Source organism: Ambystoma mexicanum, chromosome 14 (assembly GCF_040938575.1).
Source record: "Ambystoma mexicanum isolate Mex_15411 chromosome 14, UKY_AmexF1_1, whole genome shotgun sequence".
In the NCBI taxonomy this organism is placed as follows: domain Eukaryota; kingdom Metazoa; phylum Chordata; class Amphibia; order Caudata; family Ambystomatidae; genus Ambystoma; species Ambystoma mexicanum.
Window position 1 is genome coordinate 105,910,756 of NC_090940.1, and position 21,983 is coordinate 105,932,738.

The 21,983-nt window shown below is 50.9% G+C and overlaps 1 long non-coding RNA gene across 1 annotated transcript in view; it reads left to right on the forward strand.

Moving 5' to 3' along the window:
• The first annotated feature begins 10,021 nt into the window (after nt 1-10,021).
• The window catches only part of LOC138527462 (uncharacterized), a 429,641-nt gene continuing 417,679 nt past the window's right edge, over nt 10,022-21,983 (forward strand). Inside the window, exon 1 of the long non-coding RNA XR_011283931.1 lies at nt 10,022-10,136. This is a non-coding gene — a long non-coding RNA (uncharacterized lncRNA). The remainder of the gene's footprint in view (nt 10,137-21,983) is intronic.

Sequence of the window (21,983 nt, forward strand, 5' to 3'; positions counted from 1 at the left end):
ACACACCTGGCATTTCTGCCCAAGGTTCTGTCTGCTTTCCACTTGAACGAGGAAATAGTCCTTCCTACGTTTTTTCCCAATCCCAAGGACGAAGCACAGAGGGTGCTGCACTGCCTGCATGTCAGGTGGGCTCTGAAAATCGGACGTCACTTTTGGAGGCTCAAGACCAGGGTATAAGGCCTCTAAGGCTTCCATATCCCACTGGATGGTCTCTGCCATCAAGGAAGCGTATGAGGGCCAGCACAAGCCACTACCGGCCAACATGCATCCCCACGCAGTCAGGGCAAAGGCAATGGGCATCATATTCTAACGCAATGTCCTTTGGCAAGTCATAAGCAGGGCGGCCACTAGGGCCTCTCCCTCAGCCTTCTGCAAGCATTACTGTTCGGATGCCGGCTCCAGATCTGATGCGGCTTTCGGACAGGCGGTTCTCGGAAACCAGTTTGCTTAAGGAGGCTCTCCTCTCCAACCTGGGGCTACAATCCATTAATTGCCCTTACAGTATGGAGGAAAGGGGACGGGACGTAAGAGTAATTATAAGTTACTCACCGTAGTGACTAACATACTATTAGTCCATAGTCCCCTTTCCTCCATACATCCCACCAACCTTAATACTGGTGTCATTAGGCAATGTTAAATCTATTGTCGACACGTCAATAGGGACTGGAGGGCAGAGTCGGGGCAGCACATGCTCCCTGGGACGCACCCTGTGCGCTTCTAAATTTAATGGGGAAGGTTTCTTCTGGTGAAAAGGGTTCCGTCTCCCGTCCCTTGGAAGGGACGCCCATACAGTATGGAGGAAAGGAGACTATGGACTAAGAGTATGTTGGTCACTACAATGATTAACTTTCAGCCTAAAACCCTAAAGGATTGGCGGACCAATCACTGGGCTGCTCACACCATGCAGGCTGAAACCGCCATCGATGTGACGGAAGACTAGTGTGGGCAGTATTGGGGGTCATGAGTAACTCTGAGGGTGAGAGGAGTTTGTCGAAACACAAAGTGCGGGCCCTCGACTCCAAGAAGCAGGCCGGCGGTTCTGTGATGGAGTAGACGCCAGACGGCCAAGGCGCACACGAACACACTAAGGACGTACCCCATGGCCGACTCAACGGTACCGTCGGACGTCAAGGCCCATGCTGTGTCTGGGGATAAAGCCTCAGGTTTTTCACTGTCCTTTGAGCCATTGTGCATGCTTTTGCCTCACGACAGTTCCCCAAAACAGAAAGTGAAAGTCAGTTCGGTCACCACACATAAAAAGGCCCTCCTTTTCTCCAGCATGGGGTCTGGCATGGATTCACATGCTCATGAATATTCCCCGTCGTCAGGCTGGGAATCCTCGGTAAAGAAAAAACCAGTATCAGTTTCGTTTCTGATCTGTCTTTCGTAGTAACAACCAATCACTGGTCTCTGCGTCATACTGACCACAGCCAATGACTGCCCTCTACCTAAGCACCGCCTCTGGCAGCCATCTTCAGATTTTTACCGCACGTTCATGTGTTGGGATCCTCGTGCTATTGCTCTCGAGCGTTAGTGCTATTTTTTCACGTTTTTTCTCAAAAACCTTCGTTTTTTCGGTCAAAAGAGCCTCAAGCTCCACCGACTCACTATCCGATCAACGGGGACCCGTGTCGGATTCGTCTGCGCCCCTCAAGGGTGAAGATTCGTCGAGCTATGCTTTTGGAGGACTCCAGAAGTTTCTCAGGCCCGGTCATGGCCCAGGAGAAGGGAAGCTCGACGCCCGGAAAGCTGTTCAGGGTCTGCCCTGGATGCCAGCTGCAGAACGTCTTCAAGGAGGACGAACACTCCTTTTGTCTCTACTGCCTACATGAGGACAAGACGCACGTGGAGAAGGACTGTGCGTTTTGCGGCAACATGTCGGAGCGGACCATGAAGGACCGCCATCAACGTCTCGCCAACTGGCTAGAAGGGAAGAGCCCGTCCGGCGAGAAGAAGAAGAAGAAATCTGAGCGGTCTTCTAAGTCCTTTGAGGATGCCCCGGCGACGGGGGTCCAACATAAGGCCAAGCACCACGAGTCCGCTGGCACCGGGAGCGCCGAACGGTCGGGCTCTACGGGCGCCAGGCAGGGCGCACCCTCCCCGGCACCATCAACCACGAGCCAACGCTCTGGGTCGGGTAAGAGGAAGGCCGAGCACCCGGCGAAGCTCCTGGAGAGGCCCCGGTCGAGCTCGAAGGCCCCATCGGAGGGGGAGCGAGGCGGTGTCCCCCCCCCCCTCAAGGATAAGGCGGTGAGCGCACCTAAGGTGGTGAAGGCCTTAATCCATCCGGCCAAGCCCTCTATCGAAACTGTCGCGGCGGCCCTGGCTCAGCCTGTGCAGGCTACACCAGTGGTGGCGACCTCGGGGCTCAGAGTCTCCCTGCCACCTCGGAGGGAGTCATCTTTTGTGCCCATCGATAGGACCCCCGTGAAATCCCCCGTGGGGAAGAAAAAGGGGGGGCAGGGCGTCGTCGTAGATTCGGCCTCAACCTCGGAGGAGGAGCTGGTCGAAGTCTTAAGCCACGGCCTCGGCGTGGAAGAAGACCGACCCGTCGGGATGGATCCCGACGCAGGTGACGACGACATCGTCGAGGGTACCGACGGGGCCCCTGATCGCCCGTCGGATTCCCCTCTGCCAGCGCCGCGAGACAACTCGGCGGCCATTTTGTTGGCTATACAGTCCTTATGCTCAGAGATAAGGACGAGACTACCGTTGCCGATGGAACCTCTCCCGTCGGGGGACCCAGAACCGGGACCTTCTGGTGTTCCCCCTACCAAGAAAAGAAGGATCCACCCTCCGCCTCCTTTTCAGCCGTCGCGCCCCTTCCAGCCCTCCTCCCCGTCCACCCGAGGGGATGATACGGGGACTGACACGGCAGAGATGGGTACGGACGACGAGGTATACGACGAGGATGTACCGTCGTCGCCTCCCACCAGGGCTTCTCCTCAAGAACCCTTCCACGACGCCAGCTAGAAGAGACCGGTACGAGAAGAAGTACCGGGTCCCGGACACGGCCCCCCTGTGCCTCCGGGCGCAGCCTACCCCGGACTCCGTCGTCTCCGCGGCGGCCAGGAAGAAAGCGGGGGGGGGTGCGGCCTCCACATAGACTTCCCCACCGGACCGTGAGGGAAAGAAATTGGACGCTATGGGACGCAGAGTCATCTCGTCGGCAGCGACGACGATTAAAGCGGACAACGCCTTGGCTATCGTGGCCCGCTACGACAGGGAGCTCTGGTACAAACTGGCTCCCCTGCTGGACTTCCTGCTGGACGACAAGAGGACAGAGGCCCTGGAGATCCTGCAGGAAGGTGAGGTGGCTTCGGACCACGCCATTACCGTTGCGACGGACATCGCCGACACTGGGTTCCGCCAGTTGGGCAACGGCGTTTGCCTTAGGCGGCGTGGATGGCTCAAGGCTACGGACTTCCGTTGGGTGCTGGACGCCTTGGCCCGGGGCCACGCGCTCGAGTTTCAAAGAAGGTGTCCACGCGTCCCCCCCGTGGCCAGGAAAGACCTTCACGTCCCTCAAATTCTCCTGGAGGTAAAGGCGATGCTCAGGAAGGGCGCCATCGAACTCGTCCCAAAGAGGCTTCGGGGCTCCGGAGTGTACTCGAGATACTTCCTCGTGAAGAAGAAGACGGGGGGATGGCGCCCCATCCTGGACCTGCGACGTCTGAACAAGTTCATCAAGGCGCAAAAGTTCCGGATGGTCACCCTCCAGCACGTCCTGGGTCAGCTGGAGGAAGGAGACTTCCTGTCGTCGTTGGATTTGGAGGATGCCTACTTCCATATTCCCATCCTAAAGGGGCACCGAAAATTCCTCAGGTTTGTGGTCCAAGGGCGTCATTACCAGTTCAAAGCCCTCCCCTTCGGTCTACGGTCGGCACCCAGGGTGTTCACCAAGTGCCTCGCACCGGTGGCGGCGCAGCTGCGCCGCGAGGGGATCCACGTCTACCCCTACCTGGACGACTGGCTCATCCGAGCCAAGACGAGGGAGCTCGCCGTGGTTCACACGGCAAGGACCGTCCAACTTCTCACGGACCTGGGATTCTCCGTGAACTACGCCAAATCCCACCTGGTACCCGCGCAAGACGCTCTGTTTCTGGGAGCGAGGCTCAACACAGTGTCCCTTCTGGCCTCCCCGTCGGAGGAGAGGACCAGCACCATCCTGGGCAAGGTGCAACGGATGTTGGTGGCCGACGCGGCCAAGGTGAGGTCCATCAAGTCCCTCCTCGGAATGATGTCTTCCTGCATCTACCTCATTCCCATGTGCAGGCTCCGGATGCGCCCGTTGCAGGAGTTCCTGGACGCGCGCTGGATCCAAACGACGGGCAGCTTCGAGGAAAGGATCACACTCGACGAGAGTTTCCGACGAGCGATCCGGTGGTGGGACACCCGCGCGCATCTGACGGCGGGCATGGACTTCCAGACCCCAGCCCACCAGGAGACAGTGACCACGGATGCCTCCCTGGAAGGGTGGGTGCGCACACCGAAAATCTGCACGCAAGGGGCCTTTGGCTCCCGACGGAGAAATCCTTACATATCAACGTCCTGGAGCTCCGTGCAGTGTTTTGGGCCCTCAGGTCCTTCCTTCCGTCCCTCAAGGGCAAGGTGGTGAGGATCTTCACCGACAACACCACCACCATGTTTTACATCAGAAAACAGGGCGGAACCAGGTCCCCAGCACTGTCCAAGGAGGCGCAGGACCTGTGGCATTGGGCAGTCGCCCAAGGGATGTTTCTGGTGCCGTTTCATCTGGCAGGGATAAAAAACACCATCGCCGACTCACTCAGCAGGGAGCTGCGCTCGTGCCACGAGTGGGAACTACGGCAGGATCTAGCGGATCGCCTCTTCCGACGGTGGGGCACACCCCAGATCGACCTGTTCGCGACGGCGACGAACACCAAGTGCCGGAGGTTCGCCAGCAGGTTTCCCCAGGCGAGGAGCATGGGCGATGCTTTCTCGTTCCCCTGGGAGGGCCTGTTCCTCTACGCGTTCCCTCCTTTGCCACTGCTAATCCGGCTCGTCAACCAGCTCAAGAGGTCACGGTGCAGGATGATCCTCGTCGCACCTGCGTGGCCGAGGCAGATATGGTTCCCGGACCTTCTGGACTTGTCAGCGTCCCCGCCAATCAAGCTGCCGGTGGACGCGGGTCTGCTCTCCAGGGAAGGAGGCGCCATCTCCACCACGACCCGAAATCGCTGAACTTGCAGGCCTGGCTCCTGCAGCGCTAGAGTTTGGAGGATACGACATACCGGCCGACTGCAGAGAGGTTCTTGCAAAGGCCAGGGCGTCCTCGACTCTTAAATGCTACGGACACAAATGGAAGAGGTTCTCTGTCTGGTGCCACGCACAGAAGATTAACCCTCTACGGATTACGGCTCCCCAAGTTCTGCCGTAACTGCTGACGCTGGCCAAAGCTGGACTGGCACACGCGTCCATCAAGATTCATCTGGCTGCGATCTCCCGATACACCAGGACCACGGGACGGACGTCCTTGTGGTCTCATCGTCTGGTGAAAGAGTTCATGAAGGGACTGTTCAGATCGTTCCCGCCGGTGAAGGCTCCGGCCCCGGCGTGGGAGCTCAACGTGGTGCTGACCAAGCTCATGGGACCTCCGTTCGAGCCTCTGCACTCGGCCCCGTTGAAGTTTCTGTCGTGGAAGACAGCGTTTCTTGTGGCCATCACCTCCGCACGACGGGTGGGAGAGATCCAGGCCCTTTCCTGCAAGGCCCCGTACTTGACTTTTCACGACACGAGGGTGGTGCTCAGGACGCACCCCTCCTTCATGCCCAAGGTACCGTCGGACTTCCATCTCAACGAACCCTTGGTGTTGCCTGTATTCTTCCCGTCGCCTTCGTCGCCGGCTGAGAGGACTTTGCACTCGCTGGATGTGGCTAGAGCGCTGAAGTTCTACGTGGACCGCACGAAGTGTTTTCGGAAGACGTCACAACTCTTTGTGAACTTTGGACCTGTCAATCAGGGGAAGGCTCTCTCGAAGACTTCCATTTCCAGATGGCTCTCCGGCTGTATCATGTACTGTCATCGGTTGGCAAACCGACCGCTGCCCGGCCGTCCGAGAGCCCATTCCACCAGAGCGATCGCAGCTACCACGGCGTTCCTTTCTGGTGTGCCCCTGCTGGACATATGCAGGGCTGCTACGTGGAGGTCGACGCACACCTTCACGAAGTTCTACTGCGTCGATCGGGATTCCAGGGAGGAGTCCAGGGTCGGCCAAGCAGTGCTGCGCAACCTGTTCGCCTGAGGTGAGCCTGGTGAGGAGGTAAGATGCTTAATGTTGAGTTTGATGCAATGCTTAATGTTGAGCCTTTGCCACCTCCCGTGGTTGTGCATGTGTGTACTGCTATGTATTCTTTATTCATGAGCATGTGAATCCATGCCAGACCCCATGCTGGAGAAGGAACAAGTTACTTACCTGTAACTGTTGTTCTCCAGCATGGGTCTGGCATGGATTCACATGCGAACCCTCCCGCCTACCCCTCTGCGGCTCTTCACTTGGTCATACTGCCACTTCACGTGCTTCCAAATCTGAAGATGGCTGCCAGAGGCGGTGCTTAGGTAGAGGGCAGTCATTGGCTGTGGTCAGTATGACGCAGAGACCAGTGATTGGTTGTTACTACGAAAGACAGATCAGAAACGAAACTGATACTGGTTTTTTCTTTACCGAGGATTCCCAGCCTGACGACGGGGAATATTCATGAGCATGTGAATCCATGCCAGACCCATGCTGGAGAACAACAGTTACAGGTAAGTAACTTGTTCCTTGTGTGCCGAAAAACAGGCAGTGAAAGGTGTTTCGGCATCCCAAAGAAAACGCTGAAAATACAAGAACTAATTAAGAAACACTTTAGTGCTTCTCTGCTTCTCTGCTTAAGAAGAGGTTGCTGAAAAGTTTCATTTTTCAACGACCTTGGCCCCAAAAGAGAGACAGATGGGGTTTTCCATCACCTTGGACACCCTCTCAGGGGCCATACACCACAAGGATGTCACTCCCTCATAGGCCACCAAAGTCAGGTTTCCCACCCACATGCAAATACACCTGAACAATTCTATAAAATTATAAAGAGAATGTCGTGTTTCGTAAACTGCATGGACAGACATCCTGACCAATTGACAATTCTTAAAGATGTCTCACAGCTAGGGGCATCAGCACAGCAGGCACCCCCCTACCAAAAGGTCTCGTCTTGAGATGCAGCCTAATACCTCTGCTCTAGGCACCCCGGCCTTGACGCTCCAAGACACCTCAGACATACCAAGACCTCTCTTGGGACTTGTACTATGATGACCAAACAGACCCAGGGTCTCAGGGGGACCTCTATGGCCAAGACCAGTTTGACGATGACGACATTTATGTGATCCAGTCGCCAAACCACCAGGACCAGCCGGTAGCAGATTCGCCTATTGACAATCGGCTCCAGTACAATGAACTGCAACTAAAGGCGCCACAGCATTTTAATATCAACACTCAGGAGGCACAGGTCGACAAAGACTTTGTGGAAGACTTTCTGGATGCACAAGGTCCACCACCCAGTTTATAACACTCTTGCAGTCCGTCCAAAGACTTAACCAACCATCCCTACTGGCGCCTAGTCTCACAAGGGCGGTCAACCCTAGAATTGAGAAGCTATTCAGAACTGTGCCCACAGACTTTACCTGTATATTAGGGGTCAGCTCAAACCAGATTCCCTAGTTGTCACCACCACCATGAAAAGGGCAGGCACTCCACTGGTGTCGGTAGAAGCCCCACCAGACAAGGAGAGCGAAAAGATATATACTTTCGGGAGAAAAGTTGCCTCCTCTGCAGCATACCAGAATTGCTAACCACATGATGACGTTAGCTAGCTACAGCTGCCACAAATGGGATGCTCTGGAACGCAGAATAGAAGCTGTCCCAGAACCACTAAAGACTCAATTACTAAAGACCATCGCAGAAGGCAAGCAGATCACATCATAGCGGAGGGAACGCTCATCAAGCTCCACGCTTGGCTTAGACAGTCAGGGTTCATGCTAGAGACTCGAGCAACCCTCTTAAACATGCAAGTGGAGCCAAATGTGTTATTAGGGAAGGCCTTAGAAAACGCCCCCGAGTGCCAAGGAGTGTGACACTTAAATCCCTTGGACAGTTGACAAACCATATTCCCAACAGAGCTCTCTAAACTCTAGGACATTTTGGGGCCAGGGTGCGCAACGTTCGTCAGGCTTCTCTCAAGGTGGACAGTCCTTGTCATGGGGCTAGTCACAAGGCCAAGGTTCCTTGTCCAATTTTCAAAGAGGAAATAAAAGCGGCAGAGGAAGGGGCAGAACCTCACCTGGGAGAGGCTCAACCCCTCACATACAATGAGACACTGTTTCAGGTCCCCTTCCATGCAACTCCAGTTGGGGGCTGAATTTCTCACTTCACCCAAGCATGGGAGGGGATAACGTCGGACAAGTGGGCGTTGTCCAGCGTGACAGGTGGGTATTATATTGAGTTGTTTCAAAAACCACCCAACCGCCCATTGAGACAGAAGAAAATGACAGCAGAAGAACAAAGCATATTGCTGGAGGAAATAAAGGCTCTGCTCAAGAAGGACGCCATAGAGATCATCCCGGCAAATGAGGTAAAAAAGGGTATTTATTCAACATACTTCCTTGTGCCAAAGAAAGACCTTACCGTGTGCCCAGTATTGGACCTATGCCCTGCGAACATATGTCAAACACCAAAGGTTTCGTATGACCATGCTCTACGAGGTGATTCCACTCCTAAAATGGCGAGTCTACATGACAACGCTGGATATGAAAGATGCTTACTTTCATATTTCAATGCACCCTGTGCACAGAAAATACCTGCGTTTCAGGATGGCAGGAGTACAGTACCAGTTCAAAGTACTCCCATTCGGCATCGCCTCGGCACCAAGCGTATACACAAAGGTGCTCGCAGTAGTGTCAGCACACCTGCACAGAAAGTCCATGCCAGTATACCCTTATCTGGACGAATGGCTAATCACTGGGGAAACTCAAAAAGGCCCTCCATGTGTCAGCTTGAATCATGTTTTTTGAATCAGTACTACTGGCAGATTTATTTTTCTTAATTGCGGACCACACATATCTACTATTCTTAGAAATAGTTCTAATCAGATCAGTTTTGGTTGTTATATTGGTGCAGGTGTAATTCTTTGATTTTGTTCTTAAAAATGTGTGTAATTCTATTTTTAAGATACACAAATTGGGGTCACACTTATATGTTCTCTCTTTAGATTGTAATTCTCTATTTTTCTTTTGTTTTAGACATTTAATATCGAAATCGAATGGGTGCCAGGTTTCCATCATAAGGGTTTTTTGATTACTTAAGAGATGGGATAGAGCATTTGCTATGGCCACAACCACTATTTTATCCCAATATTGCGCCTCTTTTAATTCTGGCGTATTGAAGTCGTCCCTGCTATGTAACCCGCTAGAGACTTTTTCTACTAGTTTCCTATATACGAGTGGATTCCATCCAATTGAAATTTGCATTCACTTGGGCCCTATTGCCCGCAAGAAGTCATCATCTCATGAGTTGCAATCAATGGACAATGACAGTTGTATAGGGGCATGAGCACTGCCCATAAATTCTTTATCTGCACGATCAATGGTGATAACAGCGAATCAGACATGCAGAAGTAATCAATCATTGAGCTGGATGTGCCTCTTTTCCATGTATATCCAAGTGTTGGTTGATTATAGTAGATAAATGAAATTTCCAAAGTCACTAAAATATGGTCGCCATTTATCGCCACTTTGTTGCATATATTTCAATCTTGGAGTATGAATTTGGTTTGATCTTTCAGTATTTTCCCTACATAAAGAATTAAAGTCCCCACGACAATGACTTTAAAATTGTTATTAAGTGTGAGTGCGTATTCTAAGCATCCATCAATATCATCAAATACTTCACCAATTGTATGTTTCAGTGGGTTCCAATACAAGCTAATCAACAGTAGCGGGTTACACTCCAATCTCTTTAAATCTACAGAAACTGCCAAAATGTGAACGGATGAATATACCATCTTAGAATAGCAATCAATGGAGTTGTTTATACAAATTGCAAGCTCACCCGAGGAGTGCCCCTCCAAGCCTTTACTAGCAAAAGCACAGTAAGTACAGTAGTCAGGAATAATGAATGTATATAATTTCATGGTTTCTTGAAAGAGTATTGGTGGAAAAGATGAGACCCATTTTAAGATGTTATGATATCCACACGAATTCCAGAAGAGAACTTTGAGCGTCCACTTCGCCTTGCTCTATGTTGTAGTTAGTCCCGGATTTGCAGCAAAAATGGTTTTGAATGAAGGTTCAATCCATGGCAGGTCGTTATTACGAGCAATGGCAAGGAGTTGGGAAATAAATAACTTTTCACCTTGAGAATTCCAAATCTCCCCATTTTCATAATCGGTGTTCATGGTTTTATTCTTTAGATTGTACTGTAGAAATTCATCGGCAACTTCATATCGTTGAATGTATGGAGAGCAAACCCCATATCGGCTAATTAATTTCTACATGGTTCCGATTTATAAAAAAGGCGATCGGAATGAACCTAAGAACTATCGCCCTAATGCTCTCCTCGACGTCCTGGCAAACTGTATGGTACGATTCTCTTGGACCATTTTCACGGTTGGTGTAGGTCTACTAACAGCTATGACCGTTTCCAATCGGGCTTTGCGAAGGGCTTGGGTACAGCCGTTAACATCTTTTTGCTGCAGGCCCTGAGGGAAATCTCAGAGACGTAAGATGAAAATCTACATGCTTTTTATGGACCTAGTCCAGGTCTTTGACCAGGTAGACGGAGGTCTGCTGTAGTCAAAAAAGAGCTGTCCCACTGCTATTTGTGAACCTATTAGGGCCCTGCATTCTGACACTTCTTTAAGAGTTGGACTTAACCAGGTGGGGCTCTTGTCTAAAGAAATCAAGACCTGCAGAGGCGTGAAACAGGGGTGTCCAGTGTTGTCAGCTCTTTTTAATTTTTTTCTGGAACACATCCCTGACTACAAAAGCATTTCCCCCTAAAGTGGGTGGTGTCCATCTTTCCTGCTTGTTATACGCTGACGATGTAGTTCTCATCGATCAGATTCCGGTGGGCCTCCAGAGGCAACTCGATACGCTTCCAAATTAAATAGTTCAGAATGGGCTCGAGATTAAGTGGAAAACAAAAACTGAGTTTTGTCCTATCTGTCAAATCTAAAAACCAGCCCATATAGCAAATTGGCGGTGAGAAGATCGAACATGCAGAATCCTTTAAATATCTTGGGGTCTGGCTAAGTTACCTAAGATCTGAAGCGCCCATGTTATCTTACCTTTTGGGAGAAATGAAAACATTAACTTGCCAGGCGTGTGTAATCAATAGAAAATGTGGACGATTTTCTCTTCTCCCGGTAGTTCGATTTTATAAGTCGAAAGTCATGACCACTGTAACCTATGGGACTGAGGCCATGCTCAATATCTCTGAATCCTTGTGGACCGGCCTTGAGGGGTTGTTCTGGAAACGAGTGCTGGAGTCCCATCATCAATACCTATTGCCATCCTTTGTCGTGAATTGGGCCTCCCATCCCCGAGATGTTTGGTCATTTGGAATAGATTGGCTTTCTTTAGTAACTGGTTTGCTACCTCAAGACCACCAATTCTGGAGTTGATTTATAATGAAACAACGCAGAATGATAATCCATCACTTCCAGATTGGTTTTTGGGAATGACAGGATGTTTAAATTGCATTGGAAGCAATCTTGAGAAATTGATGACGAACCCTACACGAGTCAAGGTAAAATTAAAAACCTTCGACTGGATCCAGACTCTGGATGTTGCAAGCAGCTACCGAATGGTAGCACACTTGCCCCCTGAAGGCTGGAAACTGAACAGCGTGTGTCTGTATTTGAAACAATTCCCAGACAAAAAAAAACAGAGACCAATTTTTACTTTTTCATCTGAATTTATATCTTCCAAATGAGATTCAGGCTATTCAGTGATTGTCTTAGGGAAACCAGTACCGATTTTGTAGAAATTTTGGTGAAATTGAAACTTTGGTTCATATCGTGACGTGGTGTCCGGGCTGAGAGATCTTCGTACTAACTACTTTAGATCTATATTTTCTGAATTTTCAGCTGCTGACCCTTTGTTGTGGTGGCCCTTGTCAATTTATGGTTCACAAACTAAAAATGTAATTGCACTTGTACAATTCCTTGAAAGAATTCCTTTTGCCACCGGCCCGGTGATTTGTTTTTTTTTTTATTATTATTTTTTCTGGTTGTGAACTGAATGGAATTGACCCATCTTGCTCAGTTTTTAGTTTTAACTTCTCATTTACATAAATTTTATTTTATTATTTTTTAAGTGGTTAATTGTTTAAATAACTTTTATAGTTGCCTTACTTGACGTTGCTAAAACCTTGTTTTTCAATTTAAATGCATTAAATAAATAATAAAAATACAAAGGTAGGTTCTCTGGGGTCCAGTAAACGATTCTAAGGATTAGAGGAGACGTTATTCGAACTACCGAAAGTGTACTCAAAGGGAGTAAAGGGGCAGTTAAGAACCACTCTTAACACCCACCCGACTTGGCAGGTCAATGGAAGGTCTGAGGTAGTTTTTCCTTCCATCAGACTGAGTCCCTGATTCGCAGGGGTTGCAGGTTTGCGCAGATTTCTGGTCCATGTATTTGGCTGGTGCGAGGACTCTCTGTGGCAGAATGCAGCATAACACTTGTGCAGGAACCCTCTCATGACTGGACTCAACTCAGCTGAGCTGTTTCGGACTACAGTCACTGTAATACGGCGATGCAAAGGGACTCAGTTGCCGCGGCCGGACTTTCACATCCTATTTCGGGTCCCCTTGAAGCTAGGACTCTGAAATTTCACTGATTAAGTCTTGTAGGACAAGCTGGGGATCCCCGAAGTTCCAGGCCTCAACACGGAACTGTGATGTCGGCAGCACAGTGGCCTAAACTCAGAGCTGGTGAGCTGCAGGGCAGTTTTGGGTCACTTCCAAAGGTTTCTCCTCGCAGGGTACCGAGCAGACCTCAGGAATGAATGTTACCTCCACTCCACGGGTTGCAGCTCCTTCACAGGACTGCTGAAGATCAATAGCAAGACAGGGCTCTTCAAGGACAGCAGCAAAAGTTGGTCGCCAGGTCTCCTTCAGACTCCAGTCTCCTCACGTGTTTCACAGCTCTACAAGAGTATTGGCTCCTTCAGGTTACTCTCCAGGAGTGGGTGCAGGGGTCCTCTTTTTCCCAAAAGCCAGGTAAGAGCAGACACTCCCACTAGCAGAACTAGCCCCACACCCCAGCAGTGGTCAGAATACTCTTGCATAAAACTCAGCCACACTGCAACCAATTTGTGGATTGAGACCAGTGTCCAAACCCACATCCTGCCAGCAAACATACATATCCCTCCAAAAGCATCTGCTTTCCCGGGCACTGGACGTCCATATAAGGATTTTCCTGGCCTCACAAGCCAGGACGAAGGCTAAATGACAAGATGGCCAAAGGACAAGTGAAAAACCTCTTAAAATGACCATGTTTTGTCATTAGCCATAGTTGGTAGCCAAACGCGGTAAACACAGTAATGCTAAAACGAAAAGCACCAAAAAATGCTAACTGCTGCCACCAACTTGTCCATTTAGCACACCTAGAGTAACCAAAAATCCTCTTGAGTGTTAGTATTGGGCAAAAACAAAAGTGTACCCCGTTGTACTGCATTGTACAATGATAAAAAGTTAACACAAGTTACTAAAAGTAGTAATTAGACTAAGGGAAATCCTGTTTCCCAGTACTGACAGTCTGTAGGACATGTCCGTTTCCTCATAACAAATGAGCAAGAGTGTTCACTGCACTGTAAAAAGTACAGGTCAGGATAACAAATAAAAGCAAAAAGTTTAGCGGTCCATTAAAATGGAATTAAAGGTGCAGTAAAGAGAGATCTTTCTTAACAAACACCACCACCATGTACTCTTACGTCCCATCCCCTTTCCTCCATACTGCATGGGTGTCCCAAGGGATGGGCGACGGAACCTTGTACACCAGAAAAAAAAATCTTCCCCTTTAAATATAGAGGTGGGCAGGGGTGCGGCCCGGGGAGCATGCACTGCCCTGACTCTGCCCTCCCGTGCCACACCCCAGTCCCCTTTTCCGCGTTAATGGGAACGGGCCGAAATCACCAGCGCTCGTAGGTTTGGCTTCTGCCATGTAACTCAACACACGGATGATACTTCTCTTCTGTCTTTTTATCCAGGTACTCGGTCCTCGGGCATTACGCTCCTCCCTGGTGCATATCGACTTCTACAGGGTTCAGCAGGTGACCATCCTGTGACTGACTCGTTCCAACTTCAGACCCCCACGCCCTCTGCCTATGTTGCCTTGGCCCAAACCATGGCTGGCAAGCTTGTACCATGGGCGACGCGCTTTTCTCGAGGTCTCTGAAGAACAGACTAGGCAGGTGGAGGGAGCTCTTCCAGAGATTGCCTCCAGAGGACCTGAAGGACTTTCATCGATCCAGGCCCAAGATAAGGCCACTCTTTTCCAGCGCACCCCACAAGGGATACTCCTTGCCAGGAACTCATCCGCAAGGGAGGAACTGCTCAGGTTCACATACCAGCATGAGTGCCAAGGCTAGATCAGCTACCGGCAGACCGAGGGGTCAGTGGATCCTCCCAGTAGCAGTGCTGAGGGGCCGGCAGTTTCTTTTACCTGGTCTTCACCCGAGGGGCCACGCCTTAATACCGGCAACATGTCAGGTGGCACCTATATGCAGTTCTACCAGCAGATGTGCCTACCAGGTCTCGGACTGAGGAACAGGGTAGGCCTCATGATCCACACACAAGAGTCCTGGACGGGGCTCTGCTCAGTGAGCCAAGCAACATGATGCAGATACGTGGAAGGCAGCTCAACAAAATGGCTGCTGCGCCAGACATTTCTGACAGCCGCAAGATACCGCACCAAGGTAGGGAGCAGGTGGATGAACGTGTGTCAAGGTGGGACTGGTGTCAACCAGGTATGTGGTCTGCAGCCTACCCTTCATTTGCACAGTGCAGGTTTCTGCTGCGTCCGTATGGGCAGGGTACGCAACGGCTCGAGCAGCCACCCGCTACCCTGTCAATATCGCCTACCACCCCTCCGGCCTGTGAGGACAGATTTTTTGAAAGGTTTCTCAGGGTCATGAAATCTCCTCAGATGGGGGTCATCCTCAGGGACGCCATCAGGAACATGCTCCCGCCAATTGCTCAGGCGCCGCAGACCCCAGTACAGGCACCCCTGTTCAACCTCCGCCCCCCGCTCCGGCCCTTCAACTGATAGTGCAGATGGTTCCGTACCATCCTCCACTGCAGCCTCTGGCTCCGGTCTCCACACCCCAGACTTCGGCTCCCAGCACCACTCCATCGGCCCCAGACCAACTGGACTCTTAGGAGGACCCCAATAGACCGTCATCAGCCAAGGGCTTCCATGAACGTTTATGGGGCTGGCATAGTACTTGGGCCTTCCTCAACCAGAGGTCGAGCAACCATCAGAGGGGGTCCTGGAAGAAGACCTCACGCTACGTCCCTCAGCGAGAATAGGGATCCAGATGCAGAAGGATGTAGTTGCCGTGGCCAAAAAGGGCTGGCTCAAGCCTCACTATGTCCAGCCGGTCAATCTGCACGCGGATGCCAAGTACAGGCAGATGGAGGGGGATATACACTCTTGCTATAGGCTCACCCTCAGCCGCAATCTTCGGTGATCGCTGCGGCATCACTATACTCCAAGCCTCAGTCCTCGGCCTCTTCCTCCGTGGCACTGCTAGGCAAGGAGGAGAAGATCTTAGATCTTGAAGGCGTACGGGAAGAAGCTGCATTCCAGCGCGTCCCTGCATCTTCGTCAAGCCAATGCAGATGCCATGCTGGCAGCCGTTAACCAGAGGCTTTGGTGGGAAATTGGAAAGGCAGAGTACCTCTGAGGAGGTGCAGTAGGAAGTTTGACTTTTTAGAGACATCAGCGATGTGGGTGGAAAAGGAAAGTGTGGCGTCAAAGATGACCTTGAGGGTCTTAGCCTCGCAGGTGGGGGTAAGAGGAGGGCTAAGGGAGGCTGGCCAGAGATTGATGGGAAGGATGGTGAAGGTGTGCCGATGAGGATGATCTCAGTCTTGCTGGCATTCAGACAAAGATCATTGGCGGCACACCAATCTTGAATGGCAGTTAGGCAATCGGAGATGAAAGGGAGAGGAGGTGGCCGAGGGCAGCCTGAAAATGAGTTGTGAGCTTAGCACTGGAAATTTGAGCAGAAAATGGCAATGCAGGGGGCGAGAGTTGCCAGGTATTGGTTGAAGAGCCAGGGCGAGAGGTTAGACCCCTGGGTAGCCCCACAGGTAGAGAGGAAGATAGATGATGGGAAGGACCCAAGTTGGACCTGGGAAGGTCAATCAGAGAGGAAAGCGGTCCGCCAGACCAGAGCCTGATCAGTGATACCCAGGGTATCACGGAGATGGTTGAGCATGATGGTATGGTTGACCGTGTCGAAGGCAGAAGAGCGATCGAGTAGGATGAGGACAGAGGGCATGTTAGAGTCCAGGTTGTAGAGCAGATCTTCACAGATGTTCAGGAGAGCAGTTTCCGTGCTTCTGGCAGCTCTGATGCCAGACTGGTGGACATGGAGACAGCCAACAGAATTGGAATGAAGGTTAAGCTGAGAGATGGCCAGCTTTTCCAGGAGTTTGCCCAGAAAGGGGGTAATGGAAATTGGGCGATAGTTAGCTGGACAAGAAGGATCAGCTGTGGGTTTCTTGAGAAGAGGATGCACAAGGGAGTGCTTCAGAGGGGAGGGGAAGAATCCCGAGACAAAGGGTTGGTTTCAAAAATCAGCAAAGATTAGAGCGAAGAGGTCAATGTGATCCTTGATGGTTTTAGAGGATCAGGGGAGAAAAGGACGAAAAGGAGGGTGGGGGGTGGCTGAAGGAGGGTCAGCAAGCACAGACAGAGAGGGGAGAGGAGGGGCAGGGTGTCCTGGGTTTTTGAGATAAAGTGAGAGGCAAAGGCATTGCAAAGAGCCCGGGAGGCAACAGGAGGGGTAGAGACTGCAGCAGGGTTGGCCAGCTTCTTGCAGATTTTAAAAAGTTCGCCCGAGTTGTTAGATGCCACAGAGACAGGAGCTTGAATGTGGACTCTCTTCTTGGTGAGGACAGAGAGTCAGTATTGTCTTTGGAGCAGGCGTTAGGCCAGTTTGTCAGAGGATGAACAAGAAGCCCTCCATTTCCTCTCAGCTGCCCTACATTTAGGTTTAAGTGTAGCTAGGTCGGAGTCATACCAGGAATTGCACTTGGCTTTGGACTTCAAACAGATCCTCATGACAGGGGCAAGAGCATCAAGAGTATCAGAAATTGAAGAGTAGAACAGAGACAGGGCTGTGTCAGGATGTGAGACAGCCAGAGGTGGAGGTGGAGGGGGTAGGGGGGGGCAAGAGAAGGTGGCAGCGAAAGCCTCAACTGACACACGCTTCATGGGCCGGATGTCCGAGAAGGTAGGTGGCATTGTTGTGAGTAGGCTTGGCTTGGTGGGAAAGAGCGGGAGAGATGAGGAGAGGGAAGGATCGCTCCAGGAGAGAGGAGTGGTCAGAGGGATGGAGAGAGAGGTCAGAGGAGATCAAAGCAGTGTGTGCCCTGCAGATTGAGTCGGGCCAGAGGGGAGGATGGAGAGGGAGTCTGAGGTCACGGAAGAGTACAGAGGAGGAACAAGGAGAGTCTAAATGGATATTGAGGTCACCAAGGAAGAGTAGTTGAGTGGTAGAGGCCAGAAGGGAGGAGGAGAGGTCCGCCCACTTAGAGAAATTAGGTGATTTGACCAGGAGGCCGGTAGATGATGGCCACAGTAAGAGAATGGGTAGGGGAGAGAGAGAGCCTACAGACAGGGCGTTCAAAAGAGGAGTATGTGTGTGTGGGAATGATAGAGGCAGGAATCCACTCAGGAAAGATTAGGGCTACCCTACCACCGGACCGGGAGGATCCTGGTGCGGAGAGGATCTTGTAGCCATCAGGGAGGAGTGTGTCAAAGCTCGTGACAGAGCTGGCTGCGGACCATGTCTCCGTAAGACCAAGGACATCAAGGTCTAGTTCTTCAAGGAGGTGGCAGATGTCAGGAGTGTTTGACAGAGCGAGAGTTGAGAGTGGTAAAATGAAGAAGGTTGCCAGCCTTAAAGACCTTCTGGTGAGGTGTACAGATCAGAGGTATGCCCTGTGGAGGAGAAAGAGCCCTAGGAAGGGCAGAGGAGGAGGAGGAGCAGCAGGAGGAGGAAGAGAGAGGGGGCAAGGTAGCCAAGGGGGGAGAAGAGGAGAAAGCAGAAAATTGATGAGACGAGGGAAGCTCCCATCAAAAAGGAGATTGGCCTGAGGGTATTGGACCATGACAGTGCCATTAAGGTAGACATTAATGATGACTTTAGAGGCGTCGAAGGAAGCCATGAGAACTTCCCAGCGAGTGCCACCAATAATGGGAGAGGAGGAGATAGGACAGAGCACAGGCATCATATGAAGAGTCCATAGATCTGGCAAAGGAACAACAAAGAGGGTGTCGGTGAGGGTCTGTCCACAGATGGGGGTACCCTGATCTGGACTTATTCGCATCTCCTCTGAATTCCAAGTGTCATCGGTCTGCTTCATGGGCAGGATGGGGTCAGGGGTCTCTGGTGGATGTGTTCCATCTCTGCTGGCACGGCTGTAGGTGCTATGCGTTTAGTCCTCCGTTGCTTCAGCTGACCCTTGACAAATTCCGAGCCTTGATGGGCTGCACCCTCATCCTGATTGCCCCCCACTGGCCATTGGGGGCTTGGTCCTTGGATCTGCTGCAGTTGTGTTCCCAGGGGCCGGTCCTTCTCATGATCCCCAGCAGGGGCTTCCTGGCGCAGAAGGGCAGGGCAGTGGAGCACCGAGACCCAGCAAGGCTGGCCCTAGCGGCTTGGCTACTGACCAGCTGGGACTACACCATGCCCAGATCACGGGCGACAACTGGGACATCATACGGGTGGTTAGGAGCTCGTCTAAGCGATGTCAGTACAAGAACAAGTGGACTAGGTTCTGCCACTGGGCTCATGACAAGGGACTGGACCCCTGCACATGCTTCCTATACGACATTCTGGCATTCTCTGCTGATCTGGCTCATTCTAGCGTTCAGGTCGATACCTGCTGCACTGATTTGGCAGCCATTGGGGCCTACATGAATTCCCTAGAGCACATTTTTTCACCGGCCAACCCAGTGGTTAAGGCTCACCTCAAGGGCCTGTCCTGACACTTTCCTTCAGTCCATAGGCCGCATGCAGTCTGGTAACTCAGTGTGGTAATTGCGTCCTTGCAGCGCAAGCCCTTTGAGCCAATGGCATTGGTGGACATCAGGTTGGTGCCACTCAAGGCAGTGCTCTTGGTAGTGATCACTTCGGCGCACAGGGTCAGCGGGCTTCAGGTTTTGTTGTTGTGCAAACCCTTCACCACTTTTCAAAACAAGGTCATCTTGGGCACTCATCCAAACTTCTTGGCCAAGGTGGTCTCTCCATTCCATTTGAATCGGGAAATTTGCCGACAAGTTATTTCTGAACCCTCAATCAGAGGCTGAAAGGGAGTTTCATTCCTTGGACCTATAGAGAGTGCTTCAGTTCTATCTCTCCCGGACGAAACCCTTCAGGAAGTCTGAGGCTTTGTTCATCACTTTTGGGGGCTTGTTTCCTGGCACCCAGGCTTCAAAGCTCTTGTGCCCGTTGGATGTTCCAGGCCATTTCTGAGGCATATACGGCCACGTGTAAGCTGGTTCCTGCAGGGATCCATGCCTTTGCGGTCAGGGCAAAGGCTATGGCGGTCGCCTTTCAGAGACATGCTTCTTGAGTTGTAATCAGCTAATATGAGGCAGGTTGTCGCAGCTCCACCCAGTGCTCTTGTTTGGTGGAATCACCCACAAGGATGGAGGAAAGGAGACGGGACATATGAGTAATTAGTTACTTGCTGTAGTGACTAGAGTACTCATAGTCCTTAGTACCCTTTCCTCCATGCTTCCCACCCACCTACCCCCACTTGTATGCCAGGGGCTAAAATGTTTAGCATAGCCAGGCATTAAAGCGTCCCTGTTGAAAGGAGACTAAGGTGAGGTGCTGGTGGGTGGGGTCTCGGGGGCGTTCCCACGCCTGGTGCCATGTCCCGCACAAAGGTTCCAGTACTGTTCCATGTTGGGGGACATCCACAAGGATGGAGGAAAGGGGATGAAAGTCTAGGAGTACTCTAGTCACCACAATGATTAACCTTAATATCTTACAGGAGGTGGGCACTGGCATTTGTCTAACATCAGTTTCAAGTGTCTTCACTGTGTTAACCGTCGTGGCAGCCCACTTATGTCTGACTGGTGTGGAGGGTTTACCCTGACCTATAGGCTGTTTAGTGAAGTCACCAAGTTGGGAGGGGGGTACGGTCGGTGCTTGAACTGATGAGGGGAATTTTCATACAGGCTGCGGTTTTTGCTCACTATAAGGAAGTCTAATTCACTTTGGACAATGCAGCATAGGTTTATCAGAGCAAATGACAAATTGACATTTCAACTTTTTTTTTCAACGTATGCTCATTTTAAAGTTCTCCAATTGGGATTCAGGGAGGTTTCAAAAGGTGGTGGCTTCTGGGTGATTTGTGGACCTGATGGAACTTTGGGCTGATGTTTTGCATTGCCGCTGCTTACTCAGCTGTGGCCGGTCCAGCAGAAACTAAGTTACTTCAGAAGAAGGATTATCTTGGTGGACCAGAGGTGGCAACAGACGGTGTGGTTTGTAGAGCCTCCAAAATCTGAGTCTGAGGCTTCCATTGTTACTGGACATATTGATCCAAGTGTTGGAAAGGGTTTACGGTGTGAACGTAGGCAGCATCCTGCTTGACAATGGGTTTATGAAAGCCTGAGAGTTCAAGGTCTGTCTGAGGATGTTTTGGGCCTCATGGATTGGGCAATTCACAAACATGTGCTAGTGATTGTTGCTGTGATTCTTAAGTTGCTATGATCAGCAGCACCTCGGCTCTTTCCTTTGTAGCTTTGATGCTGATTTCACACTTTCTTGTGAAGACTGACCTACAGCGATCTTCATTGAGGAAATGCCTAGTCACATTGTTTATATTTTTGCAGCGGCCCAAGCATGGTTCTTTTGCAGGATCCCAGCAGTGGTTCAATTTTTTTTAAGGGTTTAGTCATTCAGTATCCATGTGCATCCATACATCCGGGGCAAGTAAGTAGGAATTTGTACCTGACATAGATTGCTCTGCCTTTTGAGCCCATGTACAGTTGCAACTTCATGTTACTGGCTCTGAAAACTGTCTTTTTGGTTTCCAAAACATGGCTTGGGCAGGCGAGTGAGTGGTAGGCTCTGTCGGCTGACGGGCCCAGAGTATTTATCTATGATAAGGCGATACTTTGGGGTTTGCAGTGTTTCTTACCTAAGGGCATTAGCAAAGTGCTTAAGTACCTGGAAGTTTAACTTCCAGTGGTTTTTCCTCTGCCTAGTCTATTGAGAGTGGTGAAGATGTACACAGGCTGTACCCAAATAGGGCCCTGAGCCCTTACATTACTAGATCAGATGAGTACAGAATGCATTGGTAAAGGTGTTTTTCCAAGCTTTATTTAACCTGCACACATTTGTGAGATGCTTCTTGGACTCTGATGGTAGGGCAGAGGCTTTGTTTGGAAGATCTTGTAGTGCAGCTTATCTTTAGTCATGATTTCCTTTTATTTTCCTGGACCGTAAGACGAGGCCCCTCCTTCCTAAACTGTTAAGCTTTGCTGTTTGAATCTTTCAAAGGTAAGCAGCCCGCAGAGGAGATGGAAAACGTACCTTACAGGTGAAGTTGGTTCTGATGGATATGATTTTTCCCTGCATAATTTTCAACCAAATGGTTCAGATTTGAGGCTTTTGTATTAAGTTGCTGGGGATCAGAAACCAGACTCCCATGCCTCAATTAAAAAAAATGTGGGGGCAG